This window comes from Silurus meridionalis, chromosome 3 (genome assembly GCF_014805685.1).
Source record: "Silurus meridionalis isolate SWU-2019-XX chromosome 3, ASM1480568v1, whole genome shotgun sequence".
Lineage (NCBI taxonomy): Eukaryota > Metazoa > Chordata > Actinopteri > Siluriformes > Siluridae > Silurus > Silurus meridionalis.
The window spans coordinates 8132099-8154115 of NC_060886.1; the positions used below are offsets into that span (position 1 = coordinate 8132099).

Sequence of the window (22017 nt, forward strand, 5' to 3'; positions counted from 1 at the left end):
ATGGTGTCTTACTAATTAAAAATTTTAAAATACATATTGTATGAAGTGACTTAAAAAATATTTCAATGATTAAACATGACTAAGGCAAGAGCAGCATAAATATGCACCTAAAAAGTAATTTGACTTAAAAGTAAGTTTACTTTGCTTGAAGTCTCCTCTTCATCTTCATCTCTTCATTCTCCTCTTCGTCTGGATCAAATATTCCTGCATAAATGCCAGAAGTTTAAAAGCTATAAAGCATGACTGGATCAAACATGTACTGTATACTCAATGTTAAAAAAACTTGCATTAAACAATCACAATGACAGTTTTACTCAGTTGCTTAGGAGCGTTTCTCAGATCAGTAATGAAATTCTCAAAGATTCTTGTTCAACCTCCACATAATTTAATAACTTGTGCACACCATAAAAGCAATTCTTGTTCCTTTGATCAAATTGTGAATGCTTTCGTACATTCATTCAATAGTTTGTGTACAATTGTCTGCTGTTTCCTACATTATCAGTTGTTTGTCAGGTTGATCAAAATATATTACACTGGTTTTACCTAAATAGTCCATTTTCAGAAATTGTAATTCTGTGTTTTGCTCCGTTTTCAATGAAGGTTCATGAGATTCCTCACCTGTTTTAGAGAACCAGTTGATCATTGGTTGATCTGATGCCATTCACTCGCCTTCATTGGTGAAATTCAAGATTCATTTGCACAATTCATCAATTCAAGTCGCATTTACCAAAAAATAAGTTGAATAGAATGCCGAGATGTTTTGGAGGTTTAGACTATTTAGGTGAAACCAGTATAATCTATATTTTGATCAACATGAACATAAACAACTGATAATGTAGGAAACAGCAGACACTTGTACACAATCGATTAAATGAATGTACTAAAGCATTCGCAATTTGATCAAAGCAACGAGAAATGTTTTTATGATGTGCACAATTGACTAAATGAGAATTTCATTTCTGATCTGAGAAAAGCTCCAAAGCAACTGAGATAAACTGTAATGCTCAACCAGTCAGGACTGTTTTGACAGCAAAAGGAAGACATGATTATTCTGGTCATAATGTTATGTATGTATTGGTGTAAATCTGCAGCATTAATTACAGTGGGGAAAATAATGTTTGAACACCCTGCTATTTTTCAAGTTCTCCCACTTAGAAATCATGGAGGGGTCTGAAATTTGTCATCGTAGGTCCATGTCCACTGTGAGAGACATAATCTAAAAAATAAAATCCAGAAATCACAATGTATGATTTTTTTTAACTATTTATTTGTATGATACAGCTGCAAATAAGTATTTGAACATCTGAGAAAGTCGATGTTAATATTTGGTACAGTAGACTTTGTTTAAAATTACAGAGGTCAAACGTTTCCTGTAGTTTTTCACCAGGTTTGCACACACTGCAGGAGGGATTTTGGCCCACTTCTCCACACAGATCTTCTTTAGATCAGTCAGGTTTCTGGCCTGTCCCTAAGAAACAAGGAGTTTGAGCTCCAAAGATTCTCTATTGGGTTTAGGTCTGGAGACTGGCTAGGCCACGGCAGAACCTTGATATGCTTCTTACAGAGCCACTCCTTGGTTATCCTGGCTGTGTGCTTCAGGTCATTGTCATGTTGGAAGACCCAGCCTCGACCCATCTTCAATGCTCTAACTGAGGGAAGGAGGTTGTTCCCCAAAATCTCGCAATACATGGCCCCTGTCATCCTCTCCTTAATACAGTGCACTCGCCCTGTCCCATGTGCAGAAAAACACCCCAAAGCATGATGCTACCACCCCCATGCTTCACAGTATAGATGGTGTTCTTGGGATGGTACTCATCATTCTTCTTCCTCCAAACATGTTTAGTGGAATTATGACCCAAAAGTTCTATTTTGGTCTCATCTGACCACATGACTTTCTCCCATGACTCCTCTGGATCATCCAAATGGTCATTCGCAAACTTAAGACGTGCCTGGACATGTGCTGGTTTAAGCAGGGGAACCTTCCGTGCCATGCATGATTTCAAACCATAATGTCTTAGTGTATTACCAACAGTAACCTTGGAAACGGTGGTCCCAGCTCTTTTCAGGTCATTGACCAGCTCCTCCCGTGTAGTTCTGGGCTGATTTCTCACCTTCCTTAGGATCACTGAGACCCCACGAGGTGAGATCTTGCATGGAGCCCCAGTCCGAGGGAGATTGATAGTCATGTTTAGCTTCTTCCATTTTCTAATGATTGCTCCAACAGTGAACCTTTTTTCACCAAGCTGCTTGGCAATTTCCCCGTAGCCCTTTCCAGCCTTGTGGAGGTGTACAATTTTGTCTCTAGTGTCTTTGGACAGCTCTTTGGTCTTGGCCATGTTAGTAGTTGGATTCTTACTGATTGTATGGGGTGGACAGGTGTCTTTATGCAGCTAACGACCTCAAACAGGTGCATCTAATTTAGGATAATAAATGTAGTGGAGGTGGACATTTTAAAGGCAGACTAACATGGGTGCATGGTAAAGAAAAATGCTTGATTTTTTTTGTGTCTCTTTTTTTTTTTATTAATTCACACTTTATTTTAGGGATCAGAAATTAGAAAGTAAGAAATTACTAATAACTGCTTTTGTTAATGACTAGTTTTAGACATGAAGGCTATTACAAACTATTTATAAAGCCTTTATTGTTTAATCACTTATTTTTGTCTTATAGCCTTTTTACACTTGTTTCTGTCATAACGATGACCTTATTAGCTAGGAATAAAAGTTACTATAGTATCTTATAAAGTGCGTATCTTGCCTATACAAGTTCCCAGTTCACTTTGTGAATTTGTAGTTTAGAAGTATGAAATAAATATTAAACGTGTTCCCTGTTCTCTGTGCATATTTGTTCAAACTTACCTGAATAAGTATTTGCACTTAAACTTAAATTGTTACATTTAAAAACATATGTAAATTGTTTGAAAATTAACTGTGAATACTCAAGATGTATATGAATGATTTCAGACTTAGACTGATGACTCAGTTCTTCAATACAGTATTTAATGTCTATTTTTTGTGTAATGCAAAAAAAACAAAAAAAAAAACAAGGGGATATACATTTCAAACTAGTACAAGTACCAGTACACCATTACAGCCCATTCTCCCAAGCCTTCTCCGAATCATTCAGGTGTTTGTTGGCAAACTTACGATGGCCTGAACATGTGTCTTTTTGAGCAGAGAAACCTCTGTGTGTTACCAATGTGTTCTTGGTGATTGTAGTCCCGGCTTTCTTGAGATCTTTAACAAGCTCCTCCCATGTAACTCTGGACCGATTCCTTACTTTTCCCAGAATCATCCTTACCCCATTAGGTGAGATTTTGCATGGAGCTCCAGAGCAAGGGCGATTGACTTATCTTGTATTTCTTAAATCTCCATATTATCGTGCCAACAGTGGTTTCTTTCTCACCAAGCTTTCTGCTGATGGTTTGAACAAAAGAGATTCTGTGACACATCTTTTATGCACATAAGGAGTTGATATTAGGAGTTCTTTCCAAAAGAGAAAGGACTAATTTGGGTCCGTTGGGGGCAAAATTCTTGATGATTGGTAGGGAATCAAATACAATTTATAACCTTTCAATAATGATATTTTGGGGGGATTTTTATATTCTGTCTCTCTCTTGTTAAACCTACCATAACTATTCTAGACTGTTAATTTCTTTGTAATGGGGGTAGACTTATAACATCATCAGAGGATCAAAACATTATTTCCCCCACTGTATTTGGTACACAAAAGCATGTTTAAAAATGATAGTATGCAATAAAAAAAATAGAGGACATAATTAATACTTGACTTAAAATAGGGCATTCAGGTTTTAATCATTCACTACATATTATAGGAAAACCCAAAACAGGACTACATTCATTCAGTCAAGAGGAGACAGTGGAATATGAACTGTTTCACTTTAAAGCATATGAAAATGAAAAAACTATACAGTAAAACTTCACAGTACTCTTTAAAATAAGACATGGAATAGTACATTCAGCAGTAATAAGTTATCTAAGATTTAACATGTTTGTTTTACAGAATAGAAGATAAAAAAAAAAAAAAACCTGTGAAGTGAAATGTACAGTTCAGTTCTGTGTGTTGAGAAGCCTGATTGCTTTAGGGCAAAAACTGTTGGACAGTCTGGATGTGAGGCCCGAATGCTTCAGAACCTCTTTCCTGATGGTAGGAGAGTGAAGTGTGTGTCTGTGTGGGGTGTGTGGGGTCGTCCACAATGCTGTTAGCTGCTGTTAATGCTGCTCAGGATGCTCTCTCCTGAAGTCATCAATCATCTCTTTGGTTTTGTCAATGTTCAGAGACAGGTTGTTCGCTCCACACCAGGCTGTTAACTGTTTTACCTCCTCTCTGTATGCTGACTCGTCGTCCTTGCTGATCACAATGAGACTCTCGACTGCGGTCGTGTCATCGGCCAACTTAATGATTTTATTCAGACTTTTCATTGCTAGACAGTCGTGAGTGTTAAGTCAAAGATAGAAAGTAGTCTTTATGCAGGTCTCATAATTAAATAATTGTTTTATATATACACGTTTATTGTTCTTAAGCACTTGATGGGAACATACAATATTATTGGTGCTATTCTTTCATTGTTTGGATGTCTTCAGTATTTATATATAAACCAATAAATTAACTGCTACTGTATATAGATGCAGATCAAATAATTAAAAGACAAAGTAAAAGGCATTTATTTAAAACACATCAGCCTTACCACTAGTGAACGGCCGATACGGGATTTTTTTTAGTTGCCAATAAAAGCTGATTTAAAAATAAAGGCATTTTGGCTGATATGAGGCTGATATGATGCATGTAAATGAGACATGCAGAATACTGGTTAAAACTATAAACATTTGTTTTGCATAATATTTATAATATATTCTCTAAGGTACATCACAAATATTTGCTAGCTGAGACATGTAAAAATAAAAAAAGTTTTATTGCAGCTTCACCTAAAACATCTACACAAATGTAATATTTATACAATCTAAACAAACAATTTAACACTTCCGTGAACATGTTTTAGTGCAGCTTTTCCTTGTCTTTCTAAAGTATTCCCACAGGGGATTTGCTTTCTGTCTAGCCATCTATCAGAATGAAAAACAAAATGCATTTTAGTTTTTCAGTCATATAAATAATTACTGTTTCTTACTGCAGGTTAAAGATAACATTTATAATTAATGAACAAATCAATATTTATAAATGTATATAAAAATTGTTTGTATTTGTATTTTATGAACAATTCATAGTAAAAACAAATCTCCTATAGTTAGTTTACAAAGTAATACGTTGTTTTACTTTATATATGAGATATTTTGTGAATAAAAAAATATTATGTCTGTTTTGTTTTGCTTGTCTGTTTTGTTGTATAAATAAAATACAAACTTGCAGGTTTATAATTACATGCTTGATTTAGCAGCATATATCTTAGCATCTTCTCAGACCGCAACATACAAAAAGATATATTACACTCGATATTACACCAATTATAGATCATCTAAATACAACGACTATTACTGATAAACATATGAAGGAATCTAAACATATTATTGTTACTTATAATACAGTTCTCTTTTATCCAACTCGCACGACTGAGCTTTCATTCTGGATCGCACAGGATTTAGAGTCCACTAAAACAGCGTCTTGTTTAAAAGTGACTGATAACAATGTGTATATTTGAGGAAGATACAATTTTGATTGTATGTGATACGTTTTATTTTTGTTTGAATTTATATCACGTGTGTGTCCCAAATTGGATTCAACACTGGGCTGCAGAACTGCCATCTCTCTGTACTGTTTGAATAAGACTTTGCTTCACGCCGGAGTGTTGTAGTATGACACAACATAGTATTAAGTTAGAATGGCTCAGAGTGGCTTGTCTCAATTTTTCAAAAACATCATACCAACCGAAAGATTTATGGACCACTACTTATCACCTTCGCTTATTTATACTACAAAATATTTAACTGTACTTCACAATTTTTAAACCCTGCTCATTTTCTGTAACACTTACTCAAATGTTTTTTTTGTAATTAAATTAAAGTTACTCTACTTTTACATTTCAAGCAGCAGAAGCTGTGAAAATCTTCCTTTCACAATGCCCTTTTTATAACCAAGATCATAGCGATATCTTTCATCATTTACTGTATTTGTAAAGTGTTTCAGCAGTACATGGTCTAGTATCATTTAAGTGGAATCGAAAAAACTGGTTTAAATGCTAATGTATGCTTGGAAACATTGCAGATGTTTGCAAAATAAACTAATTTGAAAACAGTTTCCACAGTATGTTTGTGTAGTTTGATGTGAAGATAATCACATGTTTAACATTGTTTAACAAATACATTACCTTCTAGAATATTTCCAGTGAAGGAGCCTTTTTCCAGCAGTGTAAAAGACGATGATTATTCACTCAATTCCAGATAATAACGGCCTTCACTTTTACGCGGTGTCAAACCAATATGGAGAAGCTGTAGGTTCCCTGTATCTTCATCATCTTCTCTCATTGGGGGTCACCACAGCGGATCGTCTCCATACCCCCCCGTCCTCTACATCTGCCTCTTTCAACCAAACTACCTGCATATCTTCCCTCACCACATCCATAAACCTCCTCCTTGGCCTTCCTCTTTTCCTCCTTCCTGGTGGTTCCATCCTCAGCATTCTCCTACCGATATACCCTCATGTCCCTCCTATGAACATGTTTCCAAAACTTTGTCTCTCAATGCTGCAGTTGTCTCAGTTGGTTGTGCATCTTTTTCTTCCACGCTTTTTCCTTGCACTCAACTTTCGGTTAACATACTTGGAAACAGCACCATGCGAATACATTACAGGGAGCTAAAAAGAAACCAAATGGTCCCAGAGGATTTGTTACATAATCCAGATTAGCCAAATAGTTATTATAAGTACAACTGTGATAAATTAATACATTTTAAAAGTGGCTATAATATCATAATGTTCTATTGACCTGTTTGCCATCATGAACATGATGATAACTACAAGCAGCTATAAAGGATTTCAAAAAGGAATGTATGATAATAAATTCTTACTAAGAACTAAGATGGAACAACCTTATTTCATTACATCCCACAGCAGAGCTAAATGAAACCAATGTTGGCAGACAAGTGACTCCAGAGATACCAGCTGAGGTAGAGAAGGTTAACATCAACTACAATTCTGGTACCTTAAAAGGGATTTAAATTGACACCAGTCCCTTTTTATTTTACAGATACGAGCGACATTTCACATAACGAGTGACACAGAAAGGGGCGCTGGGACTTTCCGTGCCAGTGTTATGTCAGTCTGTGTTTAGCACTCGTTCAGCTAGCGTTTTTCAAATTTCTTTCATTTTTGTGCAAAGTTTAATAACCCTTGCAAAAATGTCCCAAAAGATGAAGATGATTTACTCTCCTTAACAATTTATAAGTAACTTTCTTTAAATAAACATTACACATAAAACATTTGAGTATTTTTTCGGCATGGAGCGCATTATCGTATTTTATATTCATTTATATGGGAAAAATTGTTTCGCATTACGACTAAGATTCTGGAACGAGTTATGCGAGGTTCCACTGTACAGCACTGAGTAAAAACCTTATATATTCTATGTACAGACTATTTACATTTTTTTTAACTATCCAAAAGGGTGTCACCCAGGAACTCTGTATTTGTAAAGTACAGTTTTTATTTAAACTTCATTCAAGAAAGAAAATGGGTAATTGAATGATTGTGTAATGAATAATTGTATTTTCTTTCACACACAGCACACAGAAACAAGTTTCTAACAAAGTAACCAAAACTGCCTGTCAGGTGATAGACAGAACTAACAATGCATTTTTAAAGTTAAAATGAAAGGAAATGTGGCTAAACTGGTATATTGTTGACACATGATCTCACACCATAACAGTGTTTTAGAATGAATAGAATAGAATAGCCTTTATTTGTCATATATTACACAGTGGCAGGCAGTCAGGGCCAGCAAAGCCTTCTCTGCTGACCTACATTTACAACCGAAATCTAATATTTGTTCAATGAAATTGTATTAATTTATTCCCAACAGTTTATTCTCTTCATTTTGTAGTGTTTCTCTTGGCTGCACTGCTTCCAGTGCGTGTATGTGTATGTTCGATTTTTTTTGTCCAATCAGTTTTCAGCCACTATGTGCTGCCATGTCAATCTAATCTGCCCAGGACCTTCAAAGTCAGTACTGCTGGCCTTTATATCATATTCTCCTAAAGAATTAGCTCTGTTTTCTTAACCAATCAGCTTTCATATTTGCTCTGTACACATGAATACATCTGAGTTAGACTTTTTTATGCCTATGGAGGAAGAGAAATTGATTTGGTCACGGATATACTTAAAAATCCATTTCGAATAAAGCTAGACATCGTGAGGAGGTCGGCCAACCCTAAAGCTAGCTAGCTCGTCTCAGCCCGGGAAAGGGTTTGTTCACCACTTCCAGACCAGTGAATACGAGCGGTACCACTGGATTACAGCCTCTAAGGAGCACTGCAAATTATGAGTCTGCATCTCTGGTGAGTAGGTTGTATATTATTTACATTTTAAATGTTTTTGTCATGTTATTAGACAAATATTGATTCTGAACTGCTCCAATGATGTAGGTGCACAGTCACGGTGGTAGTGTAGAGGTTTGGGGTCTTAACTGGGTTTCTTGCTTTAGTAAAATGGTATTCACCCTCTATATGTGAAATGCCACTTTCTCTATAATGCCAATTGTTGTTATATTGAGTTTTTATTGTATTGATGGTTTCTATAATTGTGACATGATCGTGGTGGTAATAAGTGGTGGATTAAGTCGGTTAAGTCCCCACTGTAGGCCCAGGTACCAAATGCACAGCTCGCCACTGACATTACAGCAGAGGGAAATTCGTTCTTTGCATATCCCAACGTGCTCGGAAGCTGGGGTCAGAGTCATTTGAATGGTATGTTGTGTGCATGTGTGTCAGTTGACACATTTTGCATGTTGTATTAATTGAATATCTAGCTTGACATCACATTTATGCCATTTGTCAGACACCCATATTTAAACCCATGATCTTTTTATCAGAAGTCCATGTATCAGAAGTCCATCTTTACTACTAAGCTACCCAAAAAATAACCAAAATAAAATTTTAATAAGTAATCACAGGCTCTCGGATGTTTATATTTCATACAGTGCATTAAACCCCCTTTTTTTCAAATTTATGTTGCAGTTTGATACTACAGTTGTTCAAATTGCAACAAAAAAATATTCTTGTAAGCGTTTTAAAGTTACTGTTTTTTCATTTCTAGATGTGTGCATGGTGGATTTTGGTGCTTGGTTTGAGGCTTGGCGCATGAGTAAAACAAATTTTGAATGATTACAAATTAATATTATTTTATTTATTTATTTTTTATAGCTGAGTAATAGATGGGCGTTGTGAATACGTGTGTTGCACTGAAGGTTTAAATTTCACCTGTTTTATATTTGTTTATTTATATCTTTAAATAAATAGAAACAGAAACCAATCAATATAATAAAGTGTATTAGATTCATTTGGTTTATTCTATTTTAATTTTTATAAAATATTCTACAATACTAAACTGTTTAAAATATTAAACTAAATTGTTTTCAGAATGTAAACTGTTGATGTTGATGAAAATGTTGATGGTCATAAAAATGTATATAAATAAACTGCATTAATAAAAAAAACCTCAAGCAATTTTATGTTTTGCTATTCTTCCCACTTACCATATCGAAATTGAACCGAATTGTCACTTAAAATCCAAGGTACGTACCGAACTGTGAATTTTGTGTAATGTTACACCCCGTATATATATATCATTTTTATTATTATTTACATTTTTTTTCCTCTTAGTTTTCCTGTTGTCAGGTCTGATAGTTGGGATGTGTCTATTACTGAATGTTGTTATTATTATTATTGAAATTGTCCAGTTAAGGCACCTAGGCACCTAAGCTAAACTTCAATTTTTATTGCAAAAGGTCTGAATACATACATGTGATATAATGAATACTCCTATGTGTGAATATTATATATGTGATATTGATTTTTTTTTTTTTTTTTTAAGAAATATACAGACATTTGTATAATTCTGTTTTCACTTTGCCATTATGTGGTAGATTAATGAGAAAAAAAAAAACAATTTGAAAGATTGTAGTATCAGGCTGCTGATTCCTTATTTTTTTATTCTCTAATCCAGCTGATAGCTACTAAACATATTGTTTTCAAAACACAAAGCATGTTTGGTTTACCTACTGTAGTCAGGGGTGATTCAAGGTCAAAGTTCTTGTTATCTGATTAGTTGTTTATTCTGTACACAATCAACGTTGCTGACTCAACAAATCCCACCTGGCGGAAACATGTCAGGCTTCTACTAAATGTTGTATACTTAAAGTAAAAGCTTTTAATGCACAATAAATAATTGAAAATTAGCCGGAATTAAACAAATGTACTCCTGATACTTTCCGTTGCCAACATTTGCTTGTATACTTCTGCTGCAAAAGTTTGGGGGAAATTTGGAAAAAGGGAAGTTCAACTGTATATTAGAGGTCAACCGATACCAATAGTTTTTTTTTTGGAGTTGGTTATACAGTACGAGAGTCTACAGATGAATCATGTTTATTTGGAGTGTCTCTTTTATTCATCTTTTTTATTTATTTGGAGTGTTACTTTTTGTTTTAGTTTAAATTAATGTTTTATTTTTCTGAATATTTATCAGTATAAATAATATTTTAATTTAATTTAGTAAATTTTCATGATTCAGAATTATTATTATTTTTTTTTTATAAAGTTCAGCACTATTTTACATTGAGTGTTATGTTTTTGTTTTTCCCTAGTCGACTGTTAGTCATGTGTTCTGTCAGCATGTGAAACTCAAACAGCTGACAGATGTTTAAGACATGTGAAAGCGGGAGTGATGTTAAAAATAGGATATAAATATTTGGTGTAACAGAGCATCATCTGTTCTTCTTTTTGGAGTTTATTATATCCTTATTGCTGAAATGGTTTTATTGAGCTCATTTGCTATTTGCCAAAGCCAGTTTTATGCACACTGTTCTTTGTCTTTCTCAGTTACTCTGACTACCTTAAATCATGACTGGGTGTTGTTCTATAACTTCTGTAATTCACTACGTTCTTAGCAAGCACTAGTGTTAAGACTTCTTTATAGCATTTACAAGCAAGTTATTGTTATTGTCAGCTCGCTTGAGCACAACAGGTGTTACACCAGAATCTGTGACCATCGTATGTTGTGACCATAGAGGGCGCTGTTGCTAAAAGGCTGCTTAAAATTACGGAAGCGCATTGCATTCACACAAAAAAAAATAATTCACAGCCAGGATCTCATAATTATGACTTAAGCTGGGGCAGTCTGTGGCAGCGGAGCGTTTTAGCGCATAACACCGGATCTGACGTTACTGCATTTTTTGCTCGGAAGCGCCTCCTTGCGCAACAATGGAGACGTAGAAGCTATTATATGGTATAGCTTGATAACTGTATATGTTAGTGTTAAGATGGTCCCCACACTGATTCTCTAAACACAGTCCTATTATCTGTTCAGTGTCTATAGGATCTTTATGATGTGAGTATGTAAGGTATACAGGAAGTCTTTATCTGGGCTCACACATCTCCGGTTATTATTGTCTTCTTACCCAATCAGTAATAGTGATGGGAAGTCCGATTCTTTTTTGCGAATCAGTTCTTTCGGACAGTTCGTTTCAAAGAACCGGCTCAAAAAAACGGTTCACCAGTTCTTTCACGTCCTTACGTCATGACGTCATGCATATGCAAATATACACACTAAACACATTTAAATAAAGTCATGTCTATTGCATGAGGGCATATATTAAAACATTTCCATTTAATATAAATTCTACTTGTGAAAGTGTCATGATTTACTCTAATAATAGTACATTTATTCCTTCCTTTTAAACAATCAGCTGGTTTTAAGGAAAAAAAAAAGGAATCATTTTTGTGCAGCATCCATGATTATGATCATACAAACATAAATAAATACAAAAGACACAGACATTTATCTCATCATAAAAGCAATTTAATACTTTAAAAATGCTTCTTTCGCTCGGTTCATAAACTGTAATATAGCTGACCCAAACAGATCCTCTTACAGCGATCAGAAAGTAATTAAGTCATAAACATATTTCATCTTTCTGGTGTTTATTAAATTACTTTAAAATATACAATCCATTTCGTCCCGCTGAAATTACACGCATGCTCAGTGTTGTTGTTATATGTCGGACGTGTCGGTTTTTGATTCTGTGTATTGGAGATTCAAAAACTAGCAACCAGTATATGAATCGAGTCTCGAGAACCGCGGTACCAGCATGTGTACTGTTTGGTTAGCTGCGCATGCTCCGTGTTAACAGCTCATGATCGTTCTCAGGATGTCGGACGTGTCGGAAAGAAACGGTTCTTGATACAGTACTGGTGACTCGAGAACAGCAGTATGTGTGCTACTCGGAATCGGCAGGTATGCGCATGCTCAGTGATGATCACTTGTTCAGCAGCATGTTTCAGTTTAATGTGTGTACTGTTGGAGAAACTAGAGAAGAACCCCATTCTCAGGGATATTGATTTATTTTGAGTCGGATAGACGGTCATACACATTCAAAAGTGAGTAACTTAAGTAATTTTGTTGATTAGTGCTGATTTGAGACGCGAACTGTTTTGAACGATTCAGTCCGATTTGGTGAACCGGTTCGAACCGTTTCAAATGAACGATTCGTTCACGAACCGGACATCACTAATCAGGAACAGTTTTAGCTCAGGTATTTTCCAGTGTGTGTGTATATATACTTGTCTGTTATCTGCATTAAATTAAAGAAAAACATATACACCATTCTGTGTGCTGTGTGATTGTTGCCCTGATCAGAAAAGGCACCACGGGCATCACAGATCGCATGGAAAACCTCTCCAAGAATGAAGTTTTGTTTGGTCATAATAAAAATCTAACAGTATATTAGTTTAATTAGCTACTGGACATTTCCTCACTGACCTGCCCCTCCTGATAATTAATTTAGGGGGCGGTTGGGGTACTCCTTACCTGTTAGTGGGATTTCTGGGCGTGGTGACTTCCACACTGAGGATAGGTGCAAAGCTAGCCTATCCTGTGTCAGTTTGAATAGTTTAGATATTTTCATTAAATTGAGTTTTCCCACTAATGTGCAAATATTCTGGAAATGTTTGGAAAAATAAATTATGGAAAAAAAGTGATTTTGATAGTGAAATTATGTAGGCTGTCACGGACCACATGCAATGCCGCCGCGGACCAACAGGGGGCCGCGGACCACCGGTTGAAAACCCCTGGTCTAGAGAAGTTCGCTACGCAAACAGCGTAAATACGATGGTCACAGATTCTGGTGTAACACCACCTTCACCACCCCCTTGCACATCAAGCGCTTCAGCTCCCGTCTCGGCTCACTGACTCGTCTCACTGAATCGGCTCACTGAATCGGCTCTCCTCCATGTGCTGCAATAGCTGTTTATAATAAACTTATTCTATGTAAATATATCAATGAAGAATTCTGCTAATGCTTCTTTAACTGAGACTACATAAGGTTAGGACTATTATATTGGGTTATACTCAGACATACAAAGGGTTTTAGTGTGATTCCCACTGTGAAGTATGGAGCATGCTGGTCACACTGTTGGTAAAACAGTCACTAACTGGGAACATGTACAGTCATGGGAGGGGAAAAAACCTTGAATGACTTTTGATGACAAATCCTGACAAATGTTCTATGGGCCAGACTGGTCTGCCAAGCATATCCTCAAGGTTTCATAAGGCTTGTCAGACAGAGGAGCTTATTAAAGATACAAGGAAACTTAAAGAAATGAGAAGCACAATTTGAATCATTACTGACTTATTATTATTTTTGCTATGACTATAACTAATCAGCTGAAATAATAAGCAGAATATCTTTCATTCAGATTGAATCATACAGTCAGGTCAGAAGGATGGTGGTGTATCCATCCCAACATCACCAGTACCCACAAACATGGCAACTGCTTTGGGAATTTCTATTCAAATTCATTGTGTCTTTTTTATGCCATAAACATCACATGGCATTTCTAAGTATTTTTAGAGCACTAGGGAGGAAAGAGAACAAATGGCAGAGTAAAATGTTCCCTTAAATGTTTTAAGCAGCATTAGTTGATTTATGGATGTTAGACGACCATTCCACTGGCTTTGGTTAAATAAAATAAAATGATAATAAATTGAATTAAATTAAATAAAATATAAATATGTCTCAATAAGGGTCTAACAATGTCTGTGTTAAAAAATGTTTAACACCGACATCTAGTGGCAAAGAATAGATTTATTCCTGCATTTAGTTGCTGTGTATCTGTACAATGCAATGACAATAGTTATATCTATCTATCTATCTATCTATCTATCTATCTATCTATCTATCTATCTATCTCTCTAAAATATGCTTTTTAACAGCTTACTTTCCAGTCACGCACATTACATACAAAACAATACTATTCATAGCTCAGTTTTTTAAATAATATAAAAATAATAGTTTTTGCTTAGAAACACCTCTCTTTTGCGTCCAGGTAGCACATATCAGGTGAGTGGGTTTTGGTATGAAAGTGTCTTAATCTCAAATCATCAGATTAATTTGTAGGATTTTAATAAATGTTGAACATATGATGTTCACTGGTCTTAAATTGGCGTTTTCCCTCTTGCATTCCGAATTCACAAATATTTCCACTTTCTGGTAAAATTTCACTTGTTTGGAAGTAAAATTAGTTTCTGCCATAGTCATAGATTAGGGGTGTCAAACTCAGGCCTGCGGGCCAAATCTGGCCCGCGGTGTAATTATATTTGGCCCGCGAGATCATATCAAATGTGTATTAGAGCTGCCCGCCAGTAGCGCATACACCGCTAATACTACAAATCCCAGAATGCTTTGTTAGTGCGCGGGCGCGTCAGTCGAGACCGCTGAAAAACTGCGCGCTGAAAAACTCTGCGTACTCAGCGCTGAATTTACCCGGTGATTTACCGACTTTGAAGCCCAGAAATGCAGATTTGATCTGTTTAGTAATCCGTTTGTGGTTGACGTGGAAAACGCACCAACCAACCTCCAAATGGAGCCGATTGAATACAGTGTAGAGTCAAGTCAAAGTACGACTCTGTGTGTGCTGCACAGTTTCCATGTTTCCTCCCCGACACACTGCTCCAACTCCGCGCCCAAGCTGCTCAAATCCTCTCTGTGTTCAGCAGCACATATCTGTGTGTGTAACTGTTCTCTTTAATGAAGATGAACAAAACAACACAACACAGGAGTCTCACTGATGAACATCTTCACTCTATCCTGAGGATTTCCTCAGCTCAGAGCCTAAACCCAAACATGATGCACAGCTCAGAGCCTAAACCCAGACATGATGCATTTGTATCTAAGAAGAGATGCAGGTATCTGTCTTCAACCAATCAGAGTAAATCAGAGTGTAGCTACTGAGCTCGAATGAATGTTGTCTTTATGCACTTTTTCTACTCCAAGGCTGTTAATGGTTGAATGATTGCTTTTTTTAATTGAAGGAAATTATTATTATTTTTGGTTGTTTTGTTGTTGCCCTGTGAAAAAAGGTTTACATTAAAAAGGAATTAGAAAGGCTACAGAGAGAGAGAGAGAGAGAGAGAGAGAGAGAGAGAGAGAATAAGAAACTAATAGCACTGATGTGTGTTTTATTTCAAATGTAATTTCTCATGTATTTATAATATTAAACTTTGGTTGTTCCAGATTCAATGTTTATGCAAAACATTATGTTTCCATATGAAAAGGTTCAACATTACACATCTGGAGAGACGGAAAACATGCACAATTGCAGTCAATTTTTCAATAAATATTGATTTTGGCCCGCGACTTCGTCCCAGTTTTTAATTTTGGCCCACTGTGAATTTGAGTTTGACACCCCTGTACTAGAAAAGTGGGGGGAATTGTTGCCTGTTGGGAATTAAAATAGATGGCAGATGTATTGTATTGTGTGTCAACTACTTTGTAATTAGGCTTATTTTTATGCTGTCTTTAGTCAAAAGAAAAACAGATGGCAAACCAGCTACTTCCTTATTTTTGTAAAGATTCTGAATGATCTACACGTGACACAGTATGGGTGCGTTAGAGGAGACATACATACAACATACATATGTTACATACAGCAAAATATGTTTTCAATTGATTTTTAATTAACAACAATTTACAGTTTTATATATTAAAACATTTATTTAAGTTAGGCTTGATAAGTCAAGTTCTCTTTTTTAGGAAAAGGTTTACCATACGCAACATTTTACGCAATACGGCAATTAGCGACACCCTGTGGAGCTATAAGGAATTACATACATAAATCAACCCTACATTGCAGGTTAGTTTTGTCTCATTTTAGATTTTTTTTTTACACCTCTGAAGGAAAGCAAAGTAAAATATACACCAGGAGTGGAATCTGGTTTGTCTGGTATTTTGATGGTGAATATAAAGCATGTTCTACACTACAGCCAGTCAATGTACTACAGAAACTCAAGAGGATCAGAGTGAAGCCGGACTGGGACAAAGGAAAGCTGACCGGCTCAGTCACACACACTGTATAATTACTTTCTGACAGGATTCTGTGCTATGTTTCTGGTTGTTAAAGTATATTGTTCAGGGCTTCAGCAACAAATGAACTGTAAAGTGCTGTTGTTCTAAACGCCAGAGACCTGGCCGATCAATGGCACCTGCTGTAAAATTGTCTGCGCTTACTTTTCCAAAGCTTTAAAACATAAAACAGGCACATTCCATATGCTTTTGATATTGAGGCTAATGTTGCACTGTTTCTATTGATCGAGGCACTAATGGGAATATTCACAGGTGATGTACAGCATGTTGCAAATGTCAATTAGTAAATTTGCAGGCCACCCCAAAAGCACCATAGTGCTCAGTACTCTTATCTGAGGCATCTATTGGAAAGAACTATGAGACAATCAGGTAATCTGAATGTGTAGAGGTGAAGCACTTCATACATTCATGCACAGATACAGTGCCTTGAGCTCCTTGAATAATGAAGAATGGTAGATAGAGGAGATAGTCCTTCTGGAACGAAAAATCTAGGACTGGAAGTGAATTAGAAAAAAATGCATTTATTGTTTAGATGTTATTTATTGAGGATGTTGACTATGAGGTAAGGGGCATAAAGGTGGGACATCTTTAATAATTATATAAGAGAAGTAATAAGAGAAGTAGATAGAGGAGATTTTTGGAAAGGGAACAACTACAGTAGGACTGGAAGTGAATTTGTTGTTCAGAGAGGGAATATATATAAATAAAACAAGTTGGCATATCCTGGAGAATCCAGAGAACACTGGTGTATGAAGAGAAGCTTTGTGCTGTAATGTTGAGCTTAATCATTTAAACACTGCTCAAATGATCTACCCACTGTGATAAGCAATTTTTATATTTTGGGAAACAGAGATTTTCTGGTAATGCAGAGTGACTTAATGATTGTGAATACTCTGTTCTGAGATCTTTTACTTTTACTTACTTTTATTTTACAGACTGTACAGAATTGTATGTGGGTTTGATTACAGAATCTGTTTATTGTTTATTTTATGTGTAGATGGTAAGGTAGCTTTGTCTGATACTTTGCTTCTTTGTTATATTGTTAAAATCAGTCAGATAACAAAACTGTGATTGTATATACGCTTTTTATGATGCATTTCATAAACATAAAAGAAGAATTCTTGCCACTGCTTTTTGTCTGTTCAGCATTTTCCAGTGTGTTGTTTCTTTTATTTCAGACCCCAAAATGGGGTGTAATGTACATCATAAGCACAATGAACACACAGTGAATTAGTGCAAGGTAAGAATGAAAATATTTTAACACAGGACACAATACACTCATTCTCACACACACAAGTTAAGTAAAATTTTTTCCCTTTATAGGAAAAGTTTGGTTTGTTTGGGCACTGGGCATAGCACAACTAGTGAAAGTGAGGCACATAGGGATGTTCATGATTAATCACTTGTACCGGTAACTATTTAGTTACATGGAGTTAGTCCTCACTTTACTCATCCTCTATTTTCTGGGACAAAATGGGCAGGGTTTCAGGCATTAGTGAGTCACCGTTGCCCCTATCCAATTAAAAAAGGTTAGAGAAAAAGACACCTGCACCATGGTATAATAGTTATACTTATTACCTCAAGAGAGCAGCCCATAATCTGGAAAGAAAATAGGGAAAATCTAAATTGAAGGTTTTTAGAATTGCATATAAAGACAGTATGCTCAGCTACAGACAGGCCCTAAATGCTGCTATAGTTGAGCACCGTTTTTAGTACAGTGGCTAAAATAACAACAAATCAGATATCTGGAAAGATAATTTCATCACAGTTTAGTAGTGAGGACTTTATGAATTTCTTCACTGAAAAAATTTAAAGTAATAGAAACACAATTTAGGAGGTCCAACCTCTGACAGCACCTCGTGATCAAGTCTCACCTAGAGCTCTACAATTACAATGCTTTACAAGCACAGTATAGGACAGGAAGAGCTGTATGATGTTATTACCAAAGCCAAATGTCTGTCCAAAAAACATGTCTGTTAGATCGTATTCCAACTAAAGAAACTGAAAGAATTGTTACATACAGCTGGTGAGACTTTTCTCAATATTATTAACTCCTCACTATCTTTAGGTCACCTCCCGAAACCCCTCAAGTTGGCAATTATTGAGGCCCTCATTAAGAAACCCAATTACAGACCCATTTTAAACCTTCCATTTATGTCTAAAATTTTAGAAAAGATTGTGTCTGCCCAGTTCTGTTCCTACTTACAAGAAAACAATATCTTTGAAGAGTTTCAGGCCCCATCATAGCACAGAAATTGCTCTAGTTAAAAAATCACACCTGTTTTGAGCTTCAGACCAAGGCTACATCACACCTGTTTTGAGCTTCAGACCAAGGCTACATCTCTTTGTTGGTTTTACTAGATCCTAGTGATGCATTCGACACTATAGATCATGACTTTCTCCTGGATCACTTACAGAATTACATCGGCATTCAGGGACAGGCATTAGGCTGGTTTAAATCCTACCTGTCTGATCATTACTATTTTGTAGATTTAATTGGAGAACTAGGTTAATGAAAGTTAATTATGGGGTGCCACAAGGTTCAGTTCTAGGACCTTTGCTTTTCACAATATACAGTGGTGTGAAAAAGTGTTTGCCCCTTCCTCATTTTTTTTTTTTGCATGTTTGTCACACTTTAATGTTTCAGATCATCAAACTGATTTAAAATATTAATAAAAGATAACACAAGTGAACGCAACATTCAGTTCTTAAATGAAGGTTTTTATTATTATAAACAAAATCTAAAGCTACATGGCCCTGTGTGAAAAAGTGTTTGCCCTCCTGTTAAAACTGTGGTTTATCACACCTGAGTTCAATTTCTCTAGCCACACCCAGGCCTAAATACTGCCACACCTGTTCACAATAAAGAAATCTCTTAAATAGGACCTGCCGGACAAATTGAAGTAGACCAAAAGATCCTCAAAAGCTAGACATCATGCCGAGATCCAAAGAAATTCAGAAACAAATGAGAAAAAAGTAATTGAGATCTATCAGTCTGGAAAAGGTTATAAAGCCATTTATAAAGCTTTGGGACTCCCGCGAACCACAGTGAGAGCCATTATTCACAAATTGCAAAAACACAGAACAGTGGAGAACCTTCCCAGGAGTGGCCGGCTGACCAAACTTGTCCAGGATATTCCTGACAATTTGGAATATCCTGGACAAGTTGAAAAAAGACTGTACTCAGAGGAGCTTTGTGCTGTAATAATGAGGGAGGTGGTAGCTTACATGAATAAGAAATGCAGACTTATAATTTTCACTGCTCCTCAGAGGTTGTAAGCCAGTGGTACTGCTTGTATTCACTGGTCTGGAAGTGGTGAACAAACCCTTTCCCGGGTTGAGTCAAGCTAGCTAGCTTCGGGGTTGGCCGACCTCTCCTCACGATGTCTAACTTTTCTTGAAAATGGATTTTTAAGTACAGTGGAACCCCGTTGTACGAGCATAATTCGTTCTTGAAAATTGCTCATGTGTCCATTTACTCGTATGTTCGAACTGATTTGTAAATGACTGAATGTAAAAGTGATTTAATCCGTTCCGAGTTCTCATCCGATCAGTTCGAAGCACAAGTATTTGTAGCCTATTTTTAAAAACAAATACACCGCAAATTACCATAATATAAACATAATTTAACACTTACTCAAGTGATATTGGTTGATTGCGAGTGTGAGACGCACACCACACTCATAACCTGCTTGGTTTCCATGGTAATTATATTTACTTTCGTTTTCACAGCACCATCACTGGTTTTCTTGGGAGACATTTTTCAAGATTTCTAGTGAAATAAAAATATAAAACTAAAAAAGGTTACTGTGGGAGAGTGTATGAATACGGGAATAAGGAACGCCACAACAGGTCAGGTGCAAAGGCTTCACAACCACTTTTATTAGTTTTTTTCGTGTCGTTCTGCTTAGTGCCCCACGCAGCACATCTCTGGGGGGCGGGGGCGCGCACACACACACACACACACACACACGGTCTCCTCCTTAAATGCACCCTCCGATTGCTTGAAAAGAGAAAATCATTAGGTCACATTAAGTTCAGGTGAGGCAATCCCCTGCCTATCTGCTCCTGGACCCACCCTCCATTCACTAACCGCCGCTCGGCCACGCCCCCGCTGCCACAGTTACGTTTTTGCTGCACTGAACAACAATTTTGCTCGCGCCTTCGAAATTTGCTCGTGAATCAGGGTAAAATTTTGCGAGCGAGGTTGCTCGTATCTCCGTTTGCTCGTACAATAGGTTGCTCGTACAACGGCGTTCCACTGTACGAGGCAGATTTGAAGGGGATTGTTCAAGGAAAGGAATGTCAAAAGTCCCACTAAGTAACATGCATAGTAAAAGAAAAACACTATTGTAAATTATATTTTTGTTTGTGGACTTGTTTAAACTAAGAGTTTGTGTGTGTGAGACAGTGCACACAATGTTCATTGTTGAAAATGACTGTCCTGTGGTCTTAGAACTGTAGGAGTCAATTTCTGTCATTATGTTGGTGTGTGACATTTACAATAAATCTGGCTGAGCAGAGGTGTGTGTGTGTGTGTGTAAGAGGAAGGGATGGGTGATGTTCATGTGTGCCCATGTGTATGATGTGGCTCTTTGCGGTAACACAGTAAAAAATGTGACTCTCGGTCTCTGACTGGTTGGCCACCCCTGAATTAGAGGATGGAAAATACTGATGAATAAAGTGAAAAAAAGCTGAGTAACAATAAAATAATTGCAGAGGAAAAATACCAATAAAAGTAACAATAAAATAAAGCCGAGTAAAAATTAATTAATTTGAAATCTGATTGGTTAACAGACTTATTTATAATAGAGACTAAAGTAAAAAGGCCAGCAGTACTAACTTATGGACAGACCTGGACAGATTAGATTGACATGGAAGCACATAGAGGCTGACATTTAATTGGACAAAAAATGTAACATCCACATACACGTACTGGAAGCAGTGCAGCCAAGAGAAACTCTACGAAATAAAGAGAATAGACTGTTGGGAATAAATTTAATACAATTTTACGGACCAAATATTAGAATTTAGGTTGTAAATGTAGGTCAGTGCTTCTGATAGTGTTTAGGCCAGCAGAGAAGGCTTTGCCGGCCCTGACTGCCCACCACTGGTATATTGTATGTTTGTGCCACATACTTCTTAAAAAGCTATCACATCTTCTCTTCCTTTGGTTGCTCTGAGCACATTTACAGAACTGTTTTTTTTTTTTACAAGATAATGGGGTTTATTAATTCATAAAAGGATGAAGAACGTAGGATCAAGAACTCAAGGAAGAATCAAAGTAAGATTTTCGTAAGTCTTGATCATATACCGTATCTTATCAAATACTCCTCATAGTATTACAGTAATTACAGTAACTAACGCAGAACTAATGCCAAAGTTAAAATAGCCAGTGAGTTTACAACCTTCAACAT

General features: G+C 36.4%; 1 long non-coding RNA gene across 1 annotated transcript; it reads right to left on the reverse strand.

Moving 5' to 3' along the window:
- Nucleotides 1–4914: 4914 nt before the first annotated feature.
- On the reverse strand, nt 4915–7950 carry LOC124380206. Its single transcript, XR_006924628.1, has 2 exons — nt 6341–7950; nt 4915–5081 (listed from the first exon to the last, which is right to left on the reverse strand). It is a non-coding gene; the product is annotated as an uncharacterized LOC124380206 (long non-coding RNA).
- Between the last annotated feature and the right edge of the window lie 14067 nt (nt 7951–22017).